Source organism: Bubalus bubalis, chromosome 5 (assembly GCF_019923935.1).
Source record: "Bubalus bubalis isolate 160015118507 breed Murrah chromosome 5, NDDB_SH_1, whole genome shotgun sequence".
Lineage (NCBI taxonomy): Eukaryota > Metazoa > Chordata > Mammalia > Artiodactyla > Bovidae > Bubalus > Bubalus bubalis.
This window is the reverse complement of record NC_059161.1, coordinates 105,685,474-105,711,110: the sequence shown is the minus strand read 5'-3', so window position 1 is coordinate 105,711,110 and position 25,637 is coordinate 105,685,474. Positions and strand designations below refer to the sequence as shown.

At 49.4% G+C, this 25,637-nt stretch overlaps 1 protein-coding gene and 1 long non-coding RNA gene across 10 annotated transcripts in view; one reads left to right on the top strand and one right to left on the bottom strand.

The window, feature by feature from the left end:
- NAV2 (neuron navigator 2) overlaps positions 1-25,637 on the top strand; it is a 771,667-nt gene that overhangs the window by 361,108 nt on the left and 384,922 nt on the right. The gene's annotated exons all lie outside the window — the stretch shown is intronic.
- Positions 21,185-24,007, bottom strand: LOC123333783. Its single transcript, XR_006551338.2, has 2 exons — positions 23,877-24,007; positions 21,185-21,342 (listed from the first exon to the last, which is right to left on the bottom strand). It is a non-coding gene; the product is annotated as an uncharacterized LOC123333783 (long non-coding RNA).

Here is a 25,637-nt window from a genome sequence, read left to right as displayed (position 1 = left end):
ACCAAGTGAGGAGCTGCACTGGCTTTGGCTCGCATCTTGCTGCAGTCTGGGCACAGTCTCCTCTCACTGCCTGCTGTCCCCCAGGTCACCCCCGTGCTGCTCGACCCAGCAGGTCCATGTGCCTGACAGCTGGCAGGACCTCTTTCCTGTCGTCCTGTGGCAGCTCTGCAGACAGTTCCCATTGCATGCTGATTTGCTTTGATTATTTTCAGACCTGGGAGTGACGCATGTTGACGTCAAAGTATGTGGGCCACAAAGCATCCCCGAACTGTCAGACCTTCCAGTGTGTGAACTTTGCTTGTTAACTATCTCTGGACAGAGGAAACCCTGGAGGGAAAAATACCATTTAGGCGACGAAACCAGATTTATAAGAATCAGGCTCACTCGGGATGTCTGCTTAGTGATCTGTGCCTCTGTGGACTGGATATTTGGGGTGTCTGAGCCAGTGCAGACCCTGGAGGCCATCTATTCCCATAGCTCCATTGCCAGTGGTGAAACAGCCTAGAGAGGGGTGTGAGTTGCCCATGGTCACCCAGCTCGGAGGGCAGAGCAAAAACCTGGGACCCAGGCCCCCTGTCTTCTGGCCCAGTGTTCTCCCCACCTCACTCATGGCAGTCAGATGTTCTGCTCTGAAGGGCCTGATGGCTTAAAGAATTGGAACCAGCTCTAAGCTATGTTCTTTCCTTCTCCATCTACTGAGTAGTTAAGATAAGTATTCTTTTCCTAAAAAATTACTTTATTGAAGTATAGCTGATTTACAATCTTGTGCTAATTTCTGCTGTACAGCAAAGTGATTCAGTTATACATACATATATATATATATATATCTTCCTTTTCATATTCTTTATGGTTTATTGCCATATATATAAAAATATATATTTATTGAATACAGTTCCTTGTGCTTGTTGGATCTCATTGTTTATCCACTCTCTATATAATAGTTTGCACTGCAAATCCCAAACTCCCAGTTCATTTTTCTCTTAGCCCCGTCCCCCTTGGCAACCACAAGTCTGTTCTTTTCATTCTTTCATATTCGAAAGCATTTGCATTTGGCTCAGTGGATCACAAAACTAGGACTTCTTTGTGGATGGCATGATTGTGGCAGCAGACCACCATTCAACACCTCCCATGGGCCAGACACTCTCCATACATCATCTCATTTAAGCCTCACCACAATGAGATAAGGCTGGTGGCATTTCATCCGTTTCATGTTTGAGGCTCAGAGAAGGTCAGTAACGTGACTGGGACCACATGGAGTCAGCTTTGAAACTCTCTACTTTCACATCCGTGCTTTTTCTGCCCAGCATCTTAGACCCTGCTCCCCTAGGATGGAAGTCAGAGAGACCCAGGTTAAGATCCTACCTCCCCATTTATTTACCAAGCATCTAAGTTCCCCAGTGCTGGTGTAGGGCCCGGGACACTGTAAGTCCTCAGTAAATAGTTGTTGAACTGCAACTTGGACAAGTCAGTCCCACTAAGCCTCAGCTGCCCAAGGGAAAGTATAGCACTTCAGTGTGCTGTGTAGGTCAAAGCAATACTGTGTGTGAGACTGTCTGGTATGGGGCAGATAAGATCTACTGTGACTTACTGAGCTCTTGCTATGTGCTGGTCATTCTTCTAAGCACTCTCTATGGATTTTCCCATTTAATTATTATAAAAGCAATAATCTCTGAGGTAGGCACTTTGGTTATTATCTCCATTTTACAGGTGAACCAGGGAAGGTAGAGCATAAGCAACTTGCCCAAGGTCACTTGCCTACAAGTGGAAGAAATAGGCCCAAAACTCAGCAATGCTAGCAGAGCCTGCCTCCTCCCCCATGGCATGGTCCTCTCTCTGCCTCTCCTAACTCTAGTTGAGGGTGGGGAGGAGAGATGAAAGCACAGAGATGGAAAACAATTTGTTTAAGGTTCTTTAGCGTGAGAGGTAGTAAAACCCAGCTAAGACTTGCCTTCCTAAAGTAGCCTGGGGCTTTGTTCTTTAAAAGGTGCTGCTTCCCTGGTGGCTCAGTAGGTGAAGAGAATGCTTGCAATGCAGGAGAGCTGGGTTCAATCCCTGGGTTGGGAAAATGCCCTGGAGGAGGGCATGGCAACCCTACTCCAGTATTCTTGCCTGGAGAATCCCATGGACAGAGGAGCCTGGCAGGCTACAGTCCATGGGGTTGCAAAGAGTAGGACATAAGTGAAGTGACTTAGCTAGCACACACACAACTCTAATGGGAAAGGACAAACTATTTTGTCCTGGGAAGCTCTCACAAACTGGAGATGTTCACTAGGAATCAGTGACTCCCAATTGCCTGGGGGATCTGTGTGGCTTTCCCCTTGGGTCCCTTCTTCTCACTCATTTGGAATCATTTCTTCTCTGGATTGCAGAACAGAAACCAATATAAATTTGACCTAGTCCCTAGAAATGTTTACCTGGCTAAAAATATGCTGGCTTTGTTACATTTTTAGCCAAATTTAGATTTGAAGTATATGCATTGCCCACACCCATGTATTAGGCATGAACTGTTGGTACATTTTGTAACAGGAAGCTGCTGGTTTTCCATTCCAGAGAACTGGAATTCGGTCAGAAATTTGTCATTTGCAAATGCCAGCTCTCACCACATTCCATTGCTGTTTTTAAGAACGTCTCGTCACCTGGAGTTGAAGGAAGCAGGCCATGGGTGAGGCCATGCTGGCCAGGCTGTCTTGGTGCCTTTTCTCTGGGTCTGGTGCCTTCCAAGCAACCTCCGCCTGGCTCTGCCCAGGCCCAGGCCATCTGCACTGTGTTGCCTTTGGATTAGTGCATGGGCAGACAGGGTGCTTATTTTAGAACTGGAAGGAGAGGAGATGTATCAATAAAAAATAAAAGCTGGGAAGGAAAAAATCCATTCAGTGGTTTTAAAATATCTCTCCCTTAACAGGACAGATTATTTTTGTTTCTTAAAAACAACTAGGTGACTTGCTCCTAGAAACAGAGTTGGAAAGACTGTAAAAAAGGAGGAGGCTGTTGAGGTGGCCTGGAGGTTTCACCACCCTGGCCCATTTGCACAGTACGGGTCAATTTCCGCCACCTCCAGAGCCCCTCCTGCTCCTGACCGGAAGACTCTGGAACCTCAGAACTGTATCACAAAGACCCTGTTGCCTTACCTCTTTATTTTATAGATAATGAAGCCGAGCCTCAGGGTCCTTGCACCTGCTGCCTGGAATGTCTTCCCCAGATATTGACATAGCTCCTTCCTGCCTCAGCTCAGATGCCCCTTTATCAAAGGCACTTTTTCTGACCATCCTATATAAAAGAACAATCCATTCTTTTATATCTCCTTGCTCTGCTTTATTTTTCTCCAGAACCGGAGCAGTCTACTGTAGACATGCTATATATTTATTATCTTGTGTCTTCCTCTATTAGACTTTCAGCTCATTGAGAACTAGGGCTTCACCTCTTTTGTTCACAACTATCTCCCCCACCCCAGAACAATGTCCAGCACTTAGTAGGTGATTACGAAATATTTAGTAAATAAACAATAGGGACTTGTGCAAGATTTCAGGCAGAGCTGGGACTAGCCTCTAGGTCTGACTCCAAATCCAAGATTCTTACTTACACCTATTTCTGTAGATGCTACTAAGAAATCTACAGTGTGTCTCTTAAGATGGGAATGGGTTAAAATGTTCTCCCTTTGACAATTTTGCATTTTTTGTAGGGACTTTTACTGAAAAGGATGGATGAGTATCTTAGCACAAAGATCATTGTCTTAACCTCAAGATGTAGGTGAGTTAGGTTGGCTCGAAAAAGGTAATATTTTTGATCAGGTTGGGGAAATCTTACCCTATGAGCAGACTCTTACTTGGTCCAAGTTTAGGGCTGGATCCACAGTAGGAGAGAGAGCTGAGAATTGGATTTGCCAACATACACTGCTTCCATTTTGTCTTCTGGTTTGCTTCTTTCTCTTCTCCTCTCCCCCACCCCTTGTTCCCCTCTCCCTCCCTCCTTCCTTCTTTCCTTTCTTTGTTCTGGCTCCTTTTTGTACTTTAACCCTTGTTAATAAAAACTATGATCTCTGGACTAGCTATAATGGCACCATCTGGAGCGTTGGTAAAAACACAGAACCTTGGGCTTAGCCTCTGACCTTATGAATCACAATTTGCATTTGAACCAAAACTCAAGATATTTCATAGGCAAATTAAAGTTTAAGGAGCAGAAAAGCAATTATGCCCTTACCTCGTCAGAAGTGCTCAAGAGAAACTTCCTTCCTGTAAATACTGTTTCCTCTTCTGTGTGGAAGCATGGACCCTGTTGCCTCTGATAACCCCTCCAATTAGGGATGGGAGGGATGGACAGGACACCCCCTGAAAGAGGGTATCTGCAGATTCTGGAATCTGCAGCCAAGGCGTATCTTACATTGCTGTGTCTTATGGAATTCTCCAGGCAAGAATACTGGCGTGGGCAGCCATTCCCATCTCTGGGGGATCTTCCCGAACCAGGGATTGAACCTGGGTCTCCTGCATTGCAGGTGGATTCTTTACCATCTGAGCCACCAGGGAAGCTCTTATTCATTGGGCTTTGTGACTAATGCTTGGTCAGTGTGATGGAAGGCTGGCATCTGTCTGGTAGCTGCAGAAGGAAGAGAAGTCCTGTCTTTGACCTGGGCTTTAAAGATTAGAGGACCTCAGCTCTCCTCTTTGCAGTGAGCTCTGGGCTGGTTGAGATAGCATCTGGCAGCAACTGGAGGCAGTCCCATCGCAGCCCTTCTCACCATCGGCTGGGAAGTCCGCTCTAGCCCCTTCAGCAAAGGGAGGACAGCCCCTGCCTCAGTCTGAATAGAGCCCAGCTCCCAGGATCCTTTGCTGTTTGGAAGTCTCCTAGTTCTCCTTGAATTGCAGTGGGAAATTGCATTGCACGATGCCAGCATGTTCTGAAGGAGTGTGCCCCAGAGTACCAAGGGGAGGGGCTGGCTCTGGTGGTCATGCTGGGCTCTCTATCCCCGCTTAGAGAAGCCCTGTCAATGGGCAGGTGGCGTGCAAATGTAATCTGTCTCCCTGCTGAGGCGTTTCTTTCAGTCATGCTGCGGTTGGGTCCTGATTTGCAGAAAGCCCATTGATAAGAGCGGAGCAGATTAATTGAGCCCCTGAATCAGGCTGTTTGGTGAAATTATTGTCTAATGCTTTTAGAGGTGGGAGCTTTTTTTTTTTTTTTTTTTTCCAGCTTGTTCTGTGTAAATCAGAGCTACTTAAAAGCTGCTTACACAGTCACTGGTACCATAGAAACCAGCCATCCCTGCACACGCTCCTGGCCCAGTCGGGCAGGGTCCACTGTATGTGTTGGAAGAGGACTTAGTGGGCTTGCTCCAGTGTCCACAGGAGGGAGGAGGCCCTGGAGGAGATCAAGGGGGTCTTTCTATTCCTTCCTCAGCTCCCCTAGACTTGTCTCATTTAACCCCATCCGAGTCTCCTGGAGGAGGGACATCCCCCGCCCCCTCAAGTCCACACTGAGCCCTGATGGGAACAGAGAATCTGTCCAGTGACTGATGAGTCTGATGCTAAGATGTTTGTAGGTATGTGCATATGTGTATGGGGATGTGTGCATGCACAGGCATGCACGGGCATGCGTGTGTGTCCAGATGTTCCTAGAGGGACTGGAGAAAGTCCATTCTGACCACTGGCCACACCATAGCATGTGAACAGTGTGAAGAGGCTGCAAGAGCACTGTTCTGAGAGTCACAAAGCTTGAGTTTTCTCTCTAGACCCTCCTGAACAAGCCACGTGACCTGGGCACATGGCCAATCATTCTTTGCCAGGACCACGTGGAGCTGTCAAAAAGAGAACACATGTCCAGACATCTCCCTTCCAGACACAGGCCTGGGATGAGGCTTCTGTACCTGTATTTCTTAGGGCTCTGCAGGGGATTCCAATGCATGGTCTGGGTTGGGAGCTCTTGGATTTGAGACTGGCTTTCAGAGAAGTCAGGACCATGAAGTAGGTAAGAGAAAGTGGTCATGACTATACAGACCGGGGCGTAGACTCCAGCTGTGCCCAGGTAAGGTGAATGGCTGACGCACTTGTCCATTCTTTCTCATCTGCTCTAGAGGCATGAATGTCTCAGCGTCACAGAGCTGCTCTGAACGTTCCAGTGCTGGAAGCATGCGGCCAATGCCTGGCATATGAGTTCTCCATAAATGTTGGTCTCAGGTGCGTGCATGCGTGTGTGTGTGTGTGTGTGTTTTCTGCTGTACTCTCATATATGGATAGAAACCTCTCAAGGAAGTCCAAGGAGAATCCAATTGGGAAATGAGATGGCAGAGCTCAATTATATTAATGTAATTTGGCAATAAGGAAACCAATTAATTCATTCTTTCAGTCAGTTATTAACAGGAAACGGGAGTGTGCAAAGAAAGGTCCTGTGGGACCAGAGAGAGGTGCCAAGTGTGCCTCTCTCCCTCCATGACAGTGGTTCTTAAACTTCACTGTGCATCCTTACAACCCAGGTACTTGTTAAAAGTGCGGAATCCTGGGCCTTCGCGTCAGAGATGCTGATTTTGCAGATCTGGGTGAGGCCCGAGAATTTATATTTTGGGCAAGTATGATTAAGTGAACTTGCAGAAGATGGCCCACAGCCACTACTCTCTAACAAAGGCTGGTCCAGAGGGAAATATCAACTTGGATGATTAAAGAGAAGGAGGGAGCTAGGTGAGTTGGGGCAGGCAAGGAGGGGAGCCCAGATAAGGTGAGAGGAGATAGGTTTGAATGTGAAATGCAGAGGAAATGTGCGAGATGTGAGATGCAGAGAAAACAGGGCAACATCTTCAGGATTTGGTGTGCTGAGCGCAGGAGAATGGGCTCTGGTGGATGGGGAGTCCTGGCTCCTGTTCTTGCAGCCGGGGGCTGGAGTTGCTGTGGAGGGTGGGCATCACACTGGATGTCAGCCCCTGGAAAGCATTCACCAGGACTCCTGGTGAAGGGCCATGAACCCAGAGTATGTGTCCCTTCATCCTCTACTTAAGGCCCAGGCTGGCTGCCTGTAGGTTGCCTGGCAGTGCCCATAGAGTTCAGCATCTGTCCCTCTGTTGGCTCATTCAGAAATCAGAGCTCAGGAGCAACCTGGGGCAGGGAAACCTGGAAGGTAAAGTAGGCGTGAGATCCTCGGGACCCCAGAGCGGGGTGGCAGAAAGAGCACCAGCGCTGTATTTGAGCGTCAGTGTGAGCAGAGAGGGGGCCTTAGTCAGTGTCCCAGGCCTCCAAGGGGCCTGGTATCCCCTCGTTAAAGCCTGAACCTAGATAGCTCCCAGCAGTGGCCTTTGTGTCACGGAAGAGCACATTTCCTGAGTTGCCAGTGGCTTAGAAAGAGCTAGAAATAAGAAGGGATGGAGAGGAGACCCCTGCTTGTGTGCCGGGTTCTGAGCTACCTGCTCACATGGTTTGCCTCCTTTAGTCCCCACCTTGGAGGTAGATACCAGGAGTCTCGTTTGAGAGATGGAGAAGGGCTCAGAGAGGTAAAGCAACTTGCCTAATCCCACACAGCTAGGACTGGGCAAAGCTGGGGCTGGGACTCACTCTGTCTGCTTCCAGTTAATCGCCCCGAGAGCCTCGGCGCACGGAGGGGAGGCCCTGAGGCTCTGGCCTCAGGTGCGGGCTCCTCGGAAGCCCCGCTGCCCCGGCTGGGGGCGGGAGGCACAGGGAGGGCAGTGCGCCCCGGGGTCCTGTGACGTGTGGGACATTTCTGTGCCCTCCGTCAACAATCCAGTCTTCAGTAACATTGCCCCTGGCTGCCAACTGCTTTCGCCACAGCCAGACGCCCCCACCCCTGACACCCACCCACACAGGCGAAGGCTGTGGCCAAGGGCACCCCGGACGGGGAGGGAGATGTGCCCTCCCGAGGGGCCTCTGCAGAGCCCCTGAATGGCCCCATTGAGGCGCAGGCAGGATGACAATGGCCAGCTGGGACCCCCGGTCTGGGTCCGCTGAGGTGAGAGGGCTGGGGCTGGGCAAGCGGTGCTGGCTCAGAGGCCAGATGCTGACTTCCAGGGCAGGGAGCCAGCGCCTCTGACGCGCTCTGAAATGCCAGCTCCGCTTAACGGGGAGCAGCCGGGGCAGGCCTCACGCCCCTCCCGTGCCAGGAGGACTGGGAACCCGGCTCCCAGCCACCACAGGCCAGCTCTCGGCCTCCGTCCATGCCCGGAGCTAAGCCCTGCTCCCTCCACACTGGGGACTGTGGGGGGCCTTTCCAGATTCCCCTTGGTGCTCACAGTCATCATTCTCAGATCATTTGAAGAAATAAGCCCCCTCCAACAACTTGGAGAAGGCAATGGCACCCCACTCCAGTACTCTTGCCTGGAAAATCCCATGGACGGAGGAGCCTGGTGGGCTGTAGTCCATGGGGTCGCTAGGAATCAGACACGACTGAGCGACTTGACTTTCACTTTTCACTTTCATGCATTGGAGAAGGAAATGGCAACCCACTCCAGTGTTCTTGCCTAGAGAAGCCCAGGGACAGGGGAGCCTGGTGGGCTGCCGTCTGTGGGGTCGCACAGAGTCAGACACGACTGAAGCGACTTAGCAGTAGCAGCCAACAACTTAGGTGAGGTGGCTAGGTAAAGCACAAGGCACCCAGTCCTGTTTGAATTTCAGAATAATAATGGATAATTTAAAAACTGTGTTTAAGTATATGTGCGTGCTCAGTTGCTCAGTCACGTCCAACTCTTTGCAAAGTTATGGACTGTAGCCCACCAGGCTCCTCTGTCCACGGGGATTCTCCAGCCAAGAATGCTGCAGTGGGTTGCCATGCCCTCCCCCAGGGGATCTTCCCAACCCAGGGATTGAACCCAGGTCTCCTGCAGTGCAGGCAGATTCTTTACCAGCTGAGCCAGCAGGGAAGCCCATTTTAAGTACATATCAAATATTAACAATCAATAAAGACGGAACCAAGATTTGGGTCCATCTGTTATGTCATGGGACACACTTAAACTGGAAAATTATTGGTTGTTTATCTGAAATGCACATTTAACAGTGTGCCCTGTGTTTTCAGTTGTTAAGTCTGACAGTCCTATCTCAGGGAGCCGTGATGGGCACATGTGTGGGGGGTACCAGGGCTCGGCTATATTTCCCTCTGTGCTGCTGAGGGGGCCACGTGGAGGAGACCTCTCCTCCACAGACTCTCCACCTCCTGCTCCCATACCTGGGGTGCTGGAGGCTGCACATAGTAGGTGCTTTACTGAAAGGCAGCCACTGCCCAGTTCTCTTCCTCACCCCTACTTCCATGAGCTGTGTCTCTCTCCCTCAAATCCCGCAGTGGAAAAGGAAGCTTCAGGGTGCATTTTGAGTGGGGGACTATTTACTGAGCACCTCCCTGTCACATTGGGCTGAACCCTGGAGACTCAATGGTGAACAAGCCAGATGTGGTGTCTGCCCTCAAAGGAGCTTACAGGCTAGAAGGGGGAGTGTGCAGTGAACAAAAGAGCAACTGTGATTCAGCAAGCCATGAATGCTGAGGGTGGTGGGGGGAGGTACACATGGGCTCTCGACCCCAGGAGGGCATCTCACCCACACCTGCATGACCAGGCTGACACGAAGACTGGGGGCCTTGGAGTTAGGAATCCTGACTAGCCATGTGGCCCCGGATAAGTTACTGAACCTCACTGAGCCTCAGTTTTCCTCATCTGTTAAGTGGGAACAACATATGTCACCTCTAGGACTGGTGTGAAATTCCAAGTAAAATGGTGAAAGTGAACATGTAGTGCCAATGCAGGGTTCTAGTCAGAGTCTGTGTGTGTGTGTGTGTGTGTGTGTGTGTGTTGGGGTGTGGAGTGCAGGAGTGGAAGGAGAGGGGAAATAAAGAGGGGCCAGGAATGCCTGGCCCCCTGCCTGCTCCATGCCCTTCTGTCCTTACCCCCTCAGCATGCTGGTTTTCTATCTGGCATTGTTATTGTCAGTCTTTGTTTCTGATTCTCCTTCTGTCCCAGAGGAATAGCAGTGATATCAGATGTTTATATGGTATTTTACAGTTTGCAGAGCATAATGATTAAGAGCCTGAGCTGAGGATTCAAACAAGCCTGGGTTCAAGGCTTGTCTCACTCTGTGACCTCACAGAAGTACTTAAGTTCTCTGGGTTTAGTCTTCTCTGTCAAATGGAGCCTCACAGGCATTGAGACGATGGAAAGAGACCAGTCAGATAAGCACTTAGCGTGGAGCCTGGCATACTGTGAGTCCCCAGGAAGTGAGCAGCTGCTACAGGCTGTGTCTGAGTATTGAAACATCCTTGTGAGGTGGTATCGTTAGGTGGAGGAATGATGGTCAGGGAGGTTAGGTAACCCGCCTAAAGAGGCGTAGCCGGAGGAATGGGTGTGGAGGCTGCACCCCTGCCTTCTCCGGAGGCCTTTCTGTCACCTGGTCTTCAGGGGCTCTGCTTCTAGCTCTCATCCCGATGCCTCTCTGGGGACTAGCCTCCTCTCTGGCTTCAGGCCCTCCTTGCCCGTTGTGGTCTGGTCCAGACACCTGGCTGCCTCCCTAAGATCTTGGCATGCCCACTTGTGCTGGGCTCTGCCCTGCCCAGCCTCCTGCGAGGTAAAGAGAAAGAGCATCCTCTAGGAACCTGAGGGTTTATGTGCCTCACGACATCCATTCTTCCTTTGCTGGGCTCGAAGTCTGAGATGTGGGCGTTTTTATTACCCTCTTAAACCTTTTGTCAGCTGATAGCCGCACAATTATGCTGTTGGCAGGGACGCTGCTTTTATTGTCTTGAACACAAAAGCAGCTTTGAAAAGAGGGGGCACTTCTGGGGAGCAGGTGGGTGTGGGCTCTCACAGGAGAGGCCTCTCCACCAACTGCGTCACCCTCCCGTGGAAGCAGACAGATGGCATTGCTCCTGTAGTTGGTACTCTGGTTCCTGATAGAATAATGGTCCATAGTCCGTGGTTGTTGAGGGGAGGGGAGAACTTGCTGTGTGCACAGCACTGGGGTGCGCTTCTGGCCAGCGTTGGGTTTGGTCCCCTGACTACCTTCCAGGGTCAGGCCTTAGACCCATTTTGCAGATGAGCAAAATGAGCTGCAGAGGCTAGCTGATTTGTCAAGTGACTGGTAAATGGTAGCACCAGCTTTTGAGCTCAGGAGTGTTTGGCTCTGGCGCCAATGACTGGCTTTCTCTTAGCTACACGTGGATCTGCATGTGGCATCCTGGAGGTGCTGGCTGGGGACCTAAGGTGCTCCTCCTAGCTCACAGTGGGCATTAAGCCACTTGGTGCCATGCAGTGCCCAGCCTCAGGACAGAGGACCCAGGCTTCTAAGGGAAGTAGGACAAGAGCTGGTTTCTGATCTTTCCTTCTTTCCTTAAATGAGTAAAGAAATTTGGATACGTGGAGGGAGGGAGGAGAGTGTTCCAAAGGCCAGAAAAGCTTGTGCAAGGTCTAGAGGCAGCAATGATCATGTCTGCTGTGCCTGACGGATGACACTGAAGAGGCCTGCTTTGAACAGATATTTATATGGGAAGGTGGTGTTCAAGGCAGTCTGGAGAATGAGGGCCTTGGAGGCCAGTCAGGGACATTTGGTCTCAGTCCCAGAGAATGGGGAGCCATACTGAGATTCTCCGTAAGGGAAGGCAGGCTGAAAATAGTGTCTAAGGGGGTTCATCTCAGGACACCGAGATGAAAAAGATGGAGACGGGAGGCCTGACTAGGGACGGTCAGCAGTCTTGGTACCAGGCTTGATGATAGGGATGCTGATAGTGCACACGGCTCACATTTGTTGAGTGCTCACGCGTGTGCTGGATGCTATTCCAAGACTTTTACCTGTACTAACTTGTTAAAAGGCTGCAGTGGACTTACAGGGAAGGCACTATTATCGGCCCCATTTGACAGATGAGGAAGCTGGCACAGAGAGGCAATAGAGGCCTGGAATAGGGCTGGAGAGGAACAAGTAGATCTAAGAGTCACCAGAGGAAACATAAGCTCAGGACTTGGCACCATGTTGAGGAATGAATGAAGGAGGGGAGGCTGTGTAATGACTCCAAGGAAAGCTGTTGCTTTTTGATAGGAGCCAGCTTCCCGGCTGGTAGTTATGGGTGAGGTGACCACCCAGCCAGCTGAGGCAAGATGGTAGTTTCCTAAATGCATGAGATAAAACGTAAATGCAGTATTTGAAAGGCAGAATATAATGCACCAATGCCAGACACGGATGTCTCAGCATGGATGACGTCAGCGGCTTCAGGACGGGGACGATGGCATAAGAGAAGGGCACCTGGGACGGAGGCTTGTGCTGGCCTCCATTTCCTTCCATGAGGAGAGTGTGCTGCCTCAAAACGTGACTTCCTGGGCCCCTTCTTCTTGAACCCTTTGCCCTTCCTTCCTACTCACACCCAGGCTGATGCAAAGCAATTCATGCTCAAGCATTTCTTCTAGCTGAGTGAAGTATCCCTCCTTCTAGGTCTCATGATGGCATTTTAACAGATCTTTGGAAGCTTGGCTGATGGAGGTGGGGAAGTAAGGAAACCCCTGTGGGCTGCGCAGGGCCAGGATGGGCTCACATATCCCCTCACCCCAAAAAAATATACAGTGAGCGGGCTGGAGTCTCTGACTGTGCCTGGAATCCACAGGGCTTCCCTGGTGGCTCAGACGGTAAAGAATCCGTCTGCAATGTGGGAGACCTGGGTTTGATCTCTGGGTGGGGAAGATCCCCTGGAGGAGGGCATGGCAGTATAGGCACAAACCGCATGTTCTCCAGGTCTGCTGTGGAGGCCTGGGCCAGGCCCGCGAGCCTTTTCTCAGGCTGGGAGTGCGGGAAACCTCCCTCGGCCCTCCAGCCCCATCTCCGTGGTATGTAGTCATTGTAAGCCTGGAATTTCCCGTTAACTGGGCCAGAGTTGGTTCCTGACCTCATGCTTCCTTCTGTGTGACCTTACTTTTCTCATTTGTAACATGTAGATAGTAATAGTATCTTCCTCATAGCATTGATGGGGGACTAAATCAGAGAAGGCCTGTAACATGTTCATCCCAGGACCCGGCACATAGTAAGTGCTCACTAAATGTAAGCTGCAGTCGTCAACCCAGCCCCACCCTTAACCTTTCCAGGAGACTGAAGACTTCTTCATGGGTGCTGCGACTAAGCCGGGTAACCTGGCAGCTCAGTGCCCCTGGTGTCAGTGAGCTCAGCCTGGGCCCCTGCACACTCTCCCTGGCTCTCCCAACCAAACACATGGGTGTTTGGGGGTGAGTGTTGCTCTGGGAGCAGCCCTGTTCCCTAGCATCCCAAACAGGGTCTTATAGAATTCCTTTCCAGCCCTGCAGAGGTTTCCATCAGAGGTAATAATAGTTCTAGGGGCTTCCCTGGTAGCTTCGTGGTAAAGAATCTGCTTTCCAAGCAGCAGAGCCGTAAAGTGGTAAAGAATCTGCTTTCCAAGAGGGTTTGGTCCCTGGGTCGAGAAGATCTCGTGGAGAAGGACGTGGCACCCCACTCCAGTATTCTTGCCTGGAGAATCCCCATGGACAGAGGAGCCTGGCGGGCTATAGGCCATGGGATCTCAAAGAGTTGGACACGACTAAGCAACTAAACAGCAATGATAGTTCTAGCCAATACTTATAGACCACGTAGGGTGTGCCAGGCATTGGGCTGATTAATTTAATCCTCATAGCTATTCACAAAACACTGCTGTTACCCATGTTTTACATAGGAGGAGACAGGCACAGCAGGCCAAGTCAGGTGCTTGTGTCAGGACTCATACAGCCAAGGTCAGAGGCGGGACTCGAACGCCTCACTTCTATGCCTTCTGAACAAAGGAGTCTGAAGCCTTTTCCTCTACACTATGCATGAGAGTTTAATCACCTCCCGGCAGCCCGGGAGGTTTTGCTATTTCTCCAAGCGCAAGGGACCAGAGCCATCTGTTGGGTGCTTTTTTGAGGGAGCTGGTGTGACTTGTTTCAGGGTAAAATGCAGAGAAATAGCATCACTTTTTTTTTTCCCCCTGCATGGTAAAAATAAGCTGCAGGGATGGGAAGAACAAACTGAGGTTGGGAGGCTGACACTGTGGGGAGGAGGGAGCTTGAGTGCTGGGCGCTGCCCACCTGGGTGCCATCTGCCGCCATCTGCCCAATTTGGGGCCTGCATCAGCCTGACCTGCCAGCACCTGTCTGGCCGCCAGCATCGGCCATCAGAAACGGAGCACCTTTCCAAAGAGCTTTTGGCTCAAAGCAGTTCAAGGGGCAGAGAGAGGTCCATGGGAGGTGGTGAGAGTTCAAAACACACTGTCCCTTAGATGTAGCAGTGTCCCTGTCTCAGCCTCTCTGTATCAACCAGCTCCAAACAAACTGGGCATGGCTTTTGATCATGAAACACTTTTTTTTTTTTAATGAAAAACTAGAAGTCGTTGGTGAGGTTGAGATTATGTTAATGTATGCAGTTTCCACTGCTGCTAAGATTAAAAATAGCTTCCTCTTAGGAAAACTGGAGCTACTCACTGTCAGTCTGCCTTCTAGGCCACCTCCTGTTGGGTTCCAGGGCTGCTGGGCACAATTCTGAGGACCTTCTTGGCTGTCCCAGGCCCCGGAGATTTGCTGAAGCAGAAGATAAAGAGACAAGAGCAGAGTCTTTACCCGTATGTTAAACAGAATGTGATCTGAGCTTCAGTGAGAACTCTTGTCAGCATTAAACACCCAGGGAATATTCCAGCCCTTCTCAGGAATGCCCTGGGGCACCTGGCATCTGTGCTAGGTTTGTGCTAAGCAAACACACTGATTGATTTGGAGGTTGGTTTCAAGTTCAATAACCATCATTTGTTGAATGCCTACCATGGGCTAAGTGATTTTTATACATAAGATTTCTCATGTCTGCTCATAATACACATACACGGTAATTCAATTGTTGGTATATCCATTTCACAGAAGGGATACCTGGAGGTCAATCTGTATATTTGACTTGATCGGAGAACTAATTGGTGGCAGAACCAGGATTTGGACTAGGTGTCTACACTGGTAGTTCTCCAGCCTGCCTTCCCCAGCCACCTGGATTCAGGCAACAAAATGCACGTGTACTTTTGACCCTTGAACTGCATGGGTCTACTTCCATGCAGATGTTTTTCAATAGCATTGATAAATACTACAGTACTTCACGATCCACGGGTGGTTGAATTCCCAGATACAGAGGAACTGCATGTGCAGAGGGTGGACTACAAGTTATACTGGAATTTCCTACTCTCTGGAGGGTCAGTGCCCCTAACTCTGCCTTGTTTAAGGGTCAACTATCATTTGGGAAGATTTGGGGACCTTTTCAGAAACTCACGAAGCTCCTATCCAAATTGCTTACGCTCAGGAGAAAGAGGAAGGGAATTTGCCCCGGGTCGCTCAGCTGGCAAACTGGCAGAGCCAGATCCAGACTCACACCTGCCACCTCCAAAACCCAGATTCAATGACGTCCTCTCCCCCAACTCTGCTGATCTGGGTGATGATCACAGCTACCCTTGGTGTTCACTTTAGTCAGATTTCATCAATAAAAACACTGGTGGAGCCTTCCTTTAGAGATAGCTTAGGCAAAGCCTCCCCTAGGCTTTAGAGGGCCCGACAAATACTTTTTGAGGGGGTCTTGTCTAATATATAAAGAAAATTTCTTGCCAGAAGCCAACGTGCCAGCACCATTTGGACAGGCCAGCCTCACATAATTCCATGAAAGAACTTCGACCCCAGCTAGGAGGACCCACATTCTTGCTTCCCTGGAATTGGGGCCCAGCTATGGAGCCCAGGCCATCACTGGGATAACTGCTGGAGCTCCTTGGGACATCTGGTCGTCACCACAAGTGGGTAGAAGTTCAGAGAGCTCCCTGAAAGGAGAACTGGGAACAGGGAGCCCCCCGATTCCAGGTGTTAGGTGGGGAATACTGCCTGGTGTCAGGCTCTAGACGGAGTCTTTGATAATTTCTAGGAAGACACTCAAAAGCCTACTTTAAAGGACAATAGTGAGCACAGAGATAAGAAATTATGGGGGAAAGAAAGGAAGAAGGGAGTCTGTTTATTAAACATCTTGTATGTGCCAGATATAGTGTTCGGTAGGGTGGGGAACAGGAGACCAGAGTAAGGTGAACAAGGAGGACAGAATCCATGCTTTCCTGGATCTTATAGCCTGGTGAGGAAAACAGGCATGACTCACACCATTACACAGAGGAGGCCAGGGAACGAGGAAGGAGGCAAGGGGCCATCTGTCTAGTTGAGAATTCCAAAGCACAGTGACACGGTGGAAGGTGGAATATCGTGATCATAGACTCTGGGGTCAAGAAGGCTGGACTCAAGAACCTCCCTTGCTCCTTCCTATCTCTGTGCCGCTGTACGAGATGCTTCACCTCCCAGCTTAGTTTGCTCTTCTGAAAAATGGGAATAAGAGTTCCTGCTTCCCAGAGTGCTTAGGAAGGTTCAATGAAATTGTGCACAGAGGGAAAGCCCTTAGTAGGAAATCTGACCCACATATGGTGCTCACTGAATGGGCTCTTACTAGTTATTATCTGATGTCTTAGACTTAAGTAGATCCAAAGCAAGTGGGAGGAGGTCTGGGGTAAGTGGACGCTCTGACCGTCCATTCAGCAGCTGGCAGTAAAATCGCACAGGAAGAGGGGACTGAAAAATCCAATGTTTTCTCAGCCCTTAGAGAAATTAATGATGGTTGTGATGCTCCTTGAGCCACAAGGGAAGGTTAACTACTCTCTGATGTTTTCTGACTTTTGAGAAGGTGAGGATATATAACAGAACTTCCGAGGGGGATAAAAGGGACTAAAATACGAGTTTAGATGCTGGTTATGTTTTCCCTGTCATGTGGCTGGGCCAGGCAAAGCAGGGGCCCTAGATGTGTGTGTGCTGAGGCTCTGTCTGGAGCCTGTCAGCCTTGTCCGGGCTGGATTTCCAGTTTGGGAGTTGTAGATCTTAAATATGGGTGACAGATGTGGGAGAGGCGTATCCAGGAGATGAAAAGACAGCTCCATCTGCTTGGTTCTGGAGAAAGTAGGGAGACTGTGATCAGTGGGTGGTGGCTTTTCCTAGTGAAGAACTTGTGGCTGAGTTCTCAAGGGGGAGGCGGTGTTTACAGCCAACATAGACACCTAAACCGGATAGCCTGACCCCTGGCGTGGTGGCTGCTGTTGGCAGATGGGGCTTGTTTGTAAGGAGAGACCAGGGAGGACAGTTCCTGGCCACTGAGAGGGAACATCCCAGCCTCTCCCCATACAGGAGGTCACATGGGTTTTGGTGCATGGGCTCCTGACAGCAGCTCTCTAAAGATGTCTTAACTATTGCCAATGGGAAGCTTTTGCTGCTATGCTGTTTGGCTGCCTCTAGCAATGCAGGGCTCTATGCTAGAGCCCAGAGCCACCCTTGGAGCACAAGAAGTTAGGTGCTGTCCTCTGGGCCACACATTGTACCGGTTGGAAAAGAGACAGTAGCTGGAGAGAACACACAGCTTATACCACGAGGTACAATGTAATTAGAAACATAAACACATCTTCCCCTCTCCCCTTATAGTCCTCTTGGTCAGTAACATTTCAAATCATCTACATATATTGGACTTCCCTGGTGGTCTAGTGGTTTAGAATCTACCCGCCAATGCAGGGGACACTGGTTCAATCCCTGGTCAAGGAAGATCCCACATGCCACAGGGCAACTAAACCCATGCACAACTACTGAGCCCACACCCCTACAGCCTGCGCTCTGCAACGAGATAAGCCCCTGCCATGAGAAGCCGAGCACCACAACTAGGGAGTAGCCTCCACTCGCTGCAACTAGAGAAAACCCATGCGCAGCAACAAAGACTCAGCACAGCCAAAAATAGACAAAAAATGTTTTAAAAATAGTTCATGTGTATCAGGTTCTATGTTAGTCTGTTCATGTATGTTTTCTCATTTAATCATAGCAACCCCATGAGACAGATTCTCACTTTATTCCCATGTTAATGTTGAGAAAATGGGTAAAGAGAGGGTAAAGTGTTCAAGGTCACAGATAGGAAATGCCAGAGTAGGAATTCAAACTCTGGTCTGCCCACCTTAAGAATTACATCAGAGGTCATACTGAGGACCCTGAATCCATCTGTTCTGAGGATCAATGGCGAATTTTTAAGGTAAAGTTTGCAAGCTGATGGCCCTTAGCTGCATTAGGTCTGGGGATACATTTGCTTGTTTGGCAAAACTTTTGGGAATAACTCTAGGTAGTGTTCTCACCACAGTCCCCACCACTCCCAGCTGTCTCACACCCAGCGGGCTGCATGGCCCCTTTAGTGACATGAGTTTACTCTTCTTGACTAAGTCTTTCTTTTGCTTGAGTAAATGTTAGAAGGAGTGACAGTGTCCTGAGGGGGAGATGCCCTCTTTTCCCCTCTTAGTAGGAAAGAAGGGCTGGCAGCTCCAGACTTGGCCAAGCTGGGCTGAGGAATTTCTCAAGGCCTTGGGTTTTCAGCTTGAAATTCAGCTTGTGGGAATTTAGTTTTCATGGGTTATCTAAAGAGGACCATGGGGAGGGAAATACTTTATCCAGTCCTTGCAGAGGAAAAGGAAGATTCTTCCATACTTCTCAGTGCTCCAAGCAGACACACTTAGGAGATGGCCATTCAGTCCATGGTGAGGGGGTATTTGTGCTGTGCCCTTTGGGGACAGCTATGAACAAAGTGCTGCGGGAAGTGCTGGGCAGGATTGAGGAACAATAAACTATTTACAAATTCAATAAGGCAAACTGTACTAATTGTTGGTGGCCCTTGACATTTGGAGGGTATTTTCTCAAAAGAAATAGGGTACATGGTGATCCATGTCCAGGGAACATCACGAGCAGAGGCGTGGAGGTCGGAAAACACAGGAGACTCAGGGAAGGAGGCGTACTGCTGTTCGGAAGATGCAGACGAAAGAAGATCGTGCCAGGGGAACTGAACCAGCAGCAATCCTTGCCTTGGTAGCTCAGTCAGTAATATTAATAAACATTTTTTGAGTACCTACTGTATATCCAGGGCGAGTTAAAAGCACATTATATATATATCAGCTCCTCTGATGCTCAGAATAAGCCTGTGAGGGAGTTACTGTTTCTATCATTAGAATCATGTTTGCAGAGCAGGAAACTGATGCAAAGAGCTCAGGGTCATCTTCAAGTTTATCTACCTAGGAAACCCAGGTGTCTGACTTCAGAGCCGACACCCCTGACCTTTGCCCCGTGACACCATGGCAAGAGACGAAGACAGTGATTTAGATCCACAATGGCACCATTTTCTAAGACTGGAGTCAGGACCCTTTCCAGAATGGCCTCAGACCCCTTGAACTTTAGCCCACCAAGCTCCTGGGTCCATGGGATCTTCCTGGCAAAAATACTGTAGTGGGTAGCCATTCCCTTCTCCAGGGGATCTTCCTAACCGAGGGATCAAACCCACTTCTCCCGCATTGCAGGCAGATTCTTTACCATCTGAGCCACCAAGGAAGCCTAAGAATACTGGAGTGGGTGGCCTATCCCTTCTTTAGCGTATCTTCCCAACCCAGGAATTGAACCGGAGTCTCTTGCATTGCAGGTGGATCCTTTACCAGCTGAGCTCCCAGAGAATCTGAATGGCCTCAGCCTCCCCTAACAGTTTGTCTTCTCCTACGTAGCCCTCCCAAGTGTAAGCCCTCCCCTACACTGGGGCCCTTATACTCCAGTCCAGCCAAACCCTTTTGGAAGAACATGAGCTGGGGAGTTACATGGGCTTAGGGCAGATTCTGGATTACCACTGCCTGCCTCTGGTGATTCTAGGCAAGTTACTTCACCTCCTCTAGCCTCATTTCCCTCATCCGTAAAACATAGGTGATAATAGCTCCTGCCCTCCCAGCTTGTTGTGAGGATTGAAGGAGGTAAGTACAAGGCATTTAACACAGGGTCTGGCACATAGTTGGTACCCAATAAACAGCTGCTTTGAAGACAGAATTAATTTCACATGTGGTCACCGCCTAGGTCCAGGACTGGCAAGGGTGTGTATGTGCTTTGCAGTGTGGACTTACAGACTCTGTGCTACCCTCCACCTGGGATGCTCCAGGTAGGACCTGGCGGCTAACAGTGGATGTGTTCTTCTGCCCAGTGCCTGTATGCTGGGGCACAGGTGCCAGGAAGGTTTCCGGAGCTGGTTCCCCTCCACTGGGGCCTGGCCTGGTGTGTCAGCCCTGCCTGTCTCTAGATAGTAGGAGTAATGATACTTCAGTCCTGGTGTCCAGACAGCAGAGAATCAAGAGGCACCGGCGCCCTGATCCAGACAAATTCACCACGGGCAGGCCACACCCCTGCCCTGATCCAGACCAGTTCCCCCACGGGCAGCCCAGGAGCCCGAGTTCCCCAAACGGGCCTGGGAAGCCGTGGCTGCTATTGCCATCTGGTGGTAGTTTGCGTTAATGCAGGTGTTGAGACTTCAACAATACCATATAGGCAACAGAGCTCCTAGCGTTCTAGGGAGTGAAGGTCCGCTTCAACGTGCTCATAGTACTGGGGGCAAAACTGAGATCCACAGAGGGAAAACAGGAGAAGGTTAGGAGAATCAGCACAGTGAGAGGAGTCCTGTGGCCTGGTTCAAATTCCACTCCCCTCATTGGGATTTCAGACAAATGATTGAACTGTGACTCTGTGTCTTATCTAAGATGTAGTGAAAACCCTTCCCTTCATCTACTCACAAAACCATGAGGCTCCAAAGAAAGGCTTTAGAAACTGCAGAGGGTTCTGTAAGTGGGAGAGGCAGTGGTTATGAGGTTGCAGCAGCAAAGACAGGCCGGTGCTTCTGAACTTGTGTGTCTTCCCCCAGTTGGAGTCTCCCCATATACACACCCCCCTACAGAGCTCTTTCTCTCCTTACCCTCTCTTGACACAGAGATCAAATGCTCTCTCTTTTACTGCTTTATTGCAAGCTAAACAATGGCTATTGATGCTACACAGCTGATTGATTGGCTATGGCCCTCCTGGTGAACACTTCGGCTTGTTCTTTTTTAAAAAACAACAACAAACCATCTTAAACAGTGTGCTCATTATACCTTTATCGTTGCACAGTTGCACAGGAAGAACTGTCAGATGGATTCCTGAAAGCAGAATTGCTGGGTCAGAGTACATACTGTTTAGATTCTTGCTAAATTTGTATTGCCAGATGGCTCTCCGGAAAGTTTGTGCCAGGTTATACTCCCAGCAATAGTGGGAGTAGAAAGTATCTCCACCTGGAGAATGAGTCCAGGGATCAGGTTGGACAGGAGCTTAGAAGACATGATTCCAGAGGCAGCCAAGAACTCTCCTTCCTGCCCCCACTCAGGACTCTCCTCTTCTGTCCAGCCATGGTGTCAGGAATTCCCACTCATTCCTTGACCTGGGCATTGTCTCTGGAAGATTTCGAGGTCTAGGAACAGACATCAGGCCCAGAGGAACAAGTCTGGGTTCTGGAAAAGGTAAGAATGGAAGCCCATTTGCATTTGTTAGCAACTTGGTCGGGGCTGTGTCATGACTTGAAGGGGCTCTTGGCACTCTTGCCTTTGTGGACCCTTCCTCCATCAAAAAGAGATATTAAAAAAGTGGATTTTATGACCTCACTGGTATAAAACAAGTATAATCCAGGCAATATTGTATGCATTTTTTTCTTCTGATTGCAAACAAAAAAAAAAATTAAAATATTTCCATGGTCCTAAGCACTATGCCTACTGGGTAAGTTGGCCCTGGAAGAGGCCACCAAGTGAGGCCTCCACACACCTGCTTCCCTCCTGTTGTCATTCTCCCTGACCCTGGCTTTTGACACTGGTAAGGCATGAAATTCAGGCCATCTGAACACAGCTGACCATCACATAAAGCACCAGGGTACTTTGGGGCAAACACTAAGAACAGTGGAAATTTGCAGTTGCCAGAGTGTTTTCACCAACATGGTCATCCTAAAATATTAGGCCCATTTTACAGATGAAGAAATAGAGACATTGACACAGAGAGAAGAGAAATGACTTGTCTAAAACCTATGGCCAGTAGAAATAGAACTGTAGAGTCGGCTGCTCCCAGCTCCCTTTAAACACTCCTGTAGGGCCAGCTCTGCTGCCCAGCTTCAGCCCAGATCTCAGGATACACTTTGGTTCTCTGAACATAGTCAAGAGCGCGACTCTACAGGAGGCAAGGCAAGGACCGTGCCACAGCCTGTCAGGCTCGCCAGCGGAGCTCCACATATTTGGATGACATATGGAAGCCAAGTGCTTCTCAAATCTCTCTCTAAATAACTGACTTTAGTTTGTGAGTGTGTGTGGTTTTTTTTAGCTAGAGTAAAACTGATTGTTGTACCTGCCTGAAATCTCATTTTAATGTAAGCAGAGCATGATTAGAAATTCGGAATTAGATGACTCAGCATTAATTACCTCTCTACTATATTTTTTTAATTTATGGAGTGTGTTTACTGTCGTTAAGTAGGAGAATGCTGGAAAAGCATGGAAGGAGGACTGTTCAAAAGAAGGCAGATTTAATAGGAGCTGCAGATGGCAAAATTAGAATTTTTTAATTTAAATTTTGTCTGATTTCCACATTCTTTTCATTCATCGAGCCTCTTGGCCACACGTCCCCTCCATTTCTCTTTTAGGAATCCTGCTCTTACTCCCCTGTTGTTGCCCTGTGCACAGCGTCCGTCAGTCATATCCACCTTCTAGAACGTTCCCCAGCCCTGAGAAGAGCCACAGGACTAAGCTTTGTAAAGCTAGACTTTCATTATGTCCCTCTTAAAAAAGCGGTGATGATGATTATCATTATCGTCTACCTTTTATTGAATACTTATTATGTCCTCACTCCTATTATTTTACCTGTCAGTGGTACTTTGGGGTAGGGATAATTATACCCAGCTTATAGATGTGAAACTTGAGACTCAACAGAGGTGGAGTCAGTAATTTGAAGTCACGCAGCACCGATGAAGGGCTCAGATTTACCACCTTCCTTCACACTGTGCCCTTCTCACGCAGGATGCCAGTCAGAAAAAGGCTGAGTCAGGCCAGCTCACTAGAAAGCTGGGAGTGGACAGGACCTGGGACATGGGCTAACTGCATGCTCAGATCATCCAGTGTTTGAGCTGCCCCGGGGAGGAAGCAAATCAACGCTTGTCCCCTTCCCGGCTTCCTTTGCTTCTCCCTGACTCTCTCCAGGCAGTGGTATTGATCTGGTTTCAAGTTGTTTGGTTTTTTATTTTAAACTAAAACTCAAGTAGCATTGGGGTAGGCTATTCACTTAATGTATCGCCTCAGCAGTTATTTCCCTTCCAGGAAATAGCCGGTGTCGCTTTCCCTCCTGACAGTGATCCCATCTGGAAACCGAGAACTCTCTGCCCAGGTGGAGACCTGGGAGGACCTGAAAGACTTGGCCGGCCTGCCAGGGCCCCTGCCCGCTGCCCCCGGGGCCCCCCTGACCTGGTGGCAGGGAGCTCGCACACAGCCCAGGAAACCCGAGCGCATGGGCTACTGAGCGCAGCGTTTGCGGGATGTGCTGGGCATGTAATGAGACCTTCTGGAGGCTTTGTGGGAAGGCGCCGATGTGCACTGAGGCCTGGGGCAGGGCTGACCAATGCAGTAGTGGAGCCAGGGAGATTGAATTTCCTGCAGAGGGTATGGCCTCCAAGTTACATTTGGCTCCAGCTTGCTCAGAGGCCCTTCCAGATGCCCACGTGTGGCCTGGGGTCTTCACATCCGCCCTGAGAGGGCGATGCAGACCTGTTTCTGTGCATTTTACAGACTAGGTCTCCAGGGGTTGTGGAGTTCAGCTAAGCCAGCCTTGGTTATTGAGCAACTCAGAGAAAGACAGGGAGCCGGGCACTGGAAACCCAGAGCCCACCTCCAAGGAGTCTGGGAGGGGGGAAAAGAAAGGTCTGTGACAATGGGAGTGAAACAGCATAGGATGGGGCTGAATCCCACCTCTGCCACTTCCCACTATTTAGCCTTTTCTGAGTCTCAAGTCTCCTCACCTGTAAACTGGGTGTGATATCACTTGTACCATGAGCTCCTTGAAGACAGGAGCTGTGCCTGCCCTGTTGTCCATCTTATCCCAAGCACCTGGAAGGTGCCTGGTGCAGAGTGAGTGCTGGATAAACACCTGTGCAACGAGCGAACAGTGGGCGTATTCAGTGTAACGATGTGGGCGAAATGCGTTGGGGATCACGGGAAGGACTCGTGGATGGGGGCTTTAAAACTTCCTGGCGGGCTGAGAACCACTGCTGTGGAGAACTGCAGACCAAGGAGAAGCAGCCTCAGAGGAGAACAGGGCATCTCAGCTGGGCTCCCAAGGCAGATCACAATGCTGAAAAGACAAAGATGTGGGTCAACACGATCGAGGATACTGACAGGCAGAGATGGGGGAAGGACTGACCATACTACAGGGCTGGTACCTGGAAAAGACAGGATTGGAACCCAGAGATTCTAACTCTCAGACTGTCATGCCTTGACTCTTCCGAGGTTGTCTTTTACTCTTTTAAGTTTCACTGACAGATTGTTTAGGCATCCGCTGTAAGATGCTCTTAGAATTTCAAATGGACTTTTATTTTTAGCAGCATCTCACTGAGCATCTGACAATGATTGATTCATTTCTCAATTTATTTTAAATAAGCTTAAAGGCTACAGTTGATAATCATTTATGGACACAGTTAATGCAGCATTTATAGTTCCTGACTCCACAGGCCTGGAACTCATTGTGTCATCATTAAAATGATGAAACCGAGAGGTGAGAGGAGGGGATCATCCTCGCCTCTTTAAACATCTACTTCTCCACTCCAGTCACTGGCTGCCGCCACTGAGTTCCCGGTTTGACTAAACTGTCATTACGTTTTATTACAACTTTATTCTTTCTGTCCTAAGCTGGTTGATGAGGACCGGGAGGCAACCCGTAATTAAGCTCACCTGTCAAAAGTTTGGCTTCAATCAGAATGAAGTACATTCTGCAACTTCCCCCTTTCGATTCCCTGAATGTCAAGACATCAGAATTAAGCTCTTAGGGGAACAATACCTGACCCCAAAATGTTAGAACAGGGAGTACCAAGATGGAAATTCAGTTAAGTTACCTACTTGCCACGACTTAGAAGAGCGGCGAGTTCTCAGGGCTGCTTGAGAAAACTATTCGTTTGTGAGGAAAATTGAGTTCCAAACCATAATAGCCAGTGGAAAGCAATTTCTGGGATCACAGCATTCAGACTTGATATTCATTTGTCCCCCAGAGAAGAAATTCAGGCGAGTCCAGAGACTTTGATGAAGAAAAGTGCAAAGTCCACAAAATATTTCAGGGCGGCTTGTCGTCTGCGGGGAGGCCTGCCTCATGTCTGTGGCTTCGGGGGAGCCATGTCAGAGACTTCGTTCCTTCTGCTGGGCCTTGCAAGCCAAAGGCTAGATGCAGCTTTGTTCTTGACTCTTGAAAATTACAGTCTGATGTACTTCAAAGGGATTCTAATGAGGACATTGGAGGCCCAAAGAACTCCGCTTTGCAGACTCCGACTTCAAGGCGATGAAGTTTGGCACTGCTGATGTCTGTAGCTAACCTCTTGCTCTTTCTGCCTTGCTTGTGCCTGATGGAGATCATCTTAAAGGGCGTTATCATTCTCACCTTCCTTTTTTAATTTATTTGACTGTGCCTAGCCTTAGTTTCAACACTTGGGGTCTTTGTTGATGCCTCGGGGGTCTTCGTTGCGGACTGAGGGATCTAGTTCCCCGACCAGGGGTCGAACTTGCACCCCTTGCAT